Source organism: Cynoglossus semilaevis, chromosome 5 (assembly GCF_000523025.1).
Source record: "Cynoglossus semilaevis isolate Cse_v1.0 chromosome 5, Cse_v1.0, whole genome shotgun sequence".
Lineage (NCBI taxonomy): Eukaryota > Metazoa > Chordata > Actinopteri > Pleuronectiformes > Cynoglossidae > Cynoglossus > Cynoglossus semilaevis.
Genome location: NC_024311.1, coordinates 19,085,397 through 19,086,666, shown reverse-complemented (window position 1 = coordinate 19,086,666; position 1,270 = coordinate 19,085,397).

The following is a 1,270-nucleotide window of genomic DNA, read 5'->3' as shown; positions in this document are numbered from 1 at the left end:
CCCGGTTTATACTCAGACCTGGTCCGACCTCAGTGGACTTTATAGCTTCCCGTTATATGAAGTGTAAAATGGCTCCTTCTTTTTTTCTTTTTCACTTTTTGCAGCACATTCTGTCTTCCACCGGTCGGTAAAGCACACGTTTGCTCTGTAGCCAGTAGTTCAGAAGAGTCGGTGTCTGAGTCTGATGGAGACGGATTTACATCCCAAAAAAACTTGACCTTCTCTGATGTCTCTACAATAGGTGTTTTCTTTCTTTCTTTCTTTCTTTCTTTCTTTCTTTCTTTCTTTCTTTCTTTCTTTCTTTCTTTCTTTCTTTCTTTCTTTCTTTCTTTCTTTCTTTCTTTCTTTCTTTCTTTCTTTCTTTCTTTCTTTCTTTCTTTCTTTCTTTCTTTCTTTGAGGACAAAGGCAGATGAGACAAGAAAGACAGAGGACGAGTTTATGTTTTTTCTTTCAGTTGCTCATGTTCTAACAATAACCTCAGGAAAAATCACTGGCTCTAATTCAATTCAGCCAAATGAAGAACCACGCGTTCAGGACTTTGTTCTTATTAATACTGTGGTTTTTTTTTTGACATGTTACAGATGTCGTTCAACAACGTGCTGTGATGACTCTAACCTGGAGGGTTGTGATTCAGTAAAAGGAAACACTAGAACCAGAACATGATTATAAATGATCACCTACAGGAAGAAACAATTAACAAATAGGTCTTTATTCAAGCAATCGTATAAAACACACTTTTCCACCTTCATCATAACTTTAATGTTTAATGTTTTTTAAAGACGTGACTCTCCTGAGTTTGGTTCTGATTGTTTTCTGCTCTTCATTTATTTTTCTCTCATTGCCACTAATTATTTTTTTATTGATTCAGTTACATCTCCCGTGTGTTCAAATCTTAATTTATTCATCAGTTGCTGGAGCTTTTCCTGCAGTGTTGAATCAAAGGTAGAAATCACTCATTTGAAACCATTAAACCTGGGATTTCAGTTGGGTCCAAACATCTTTCCCTCCACGGCTCCACGCTGTTCATGTCTCCTGCTCATTATTATCTGCTGGGAGGAGAGACAGAGACAGGAAGACGTGGACGGAGACACTTTCTAGACGCTGAGATCACAGGTGACAGATACTTGTGTTTGATTGGAGCTGAGGCCCAGGTTGATTCTCCTGTGATTCTCCTGTGATTCTCCTGTGATTCTCCTGTGATTCTCTGCACCTCGGCCAACTTGGCCTCAGTGACAGGAATGTTAATCGTGTCCTTCGTCCGCCTGTTAC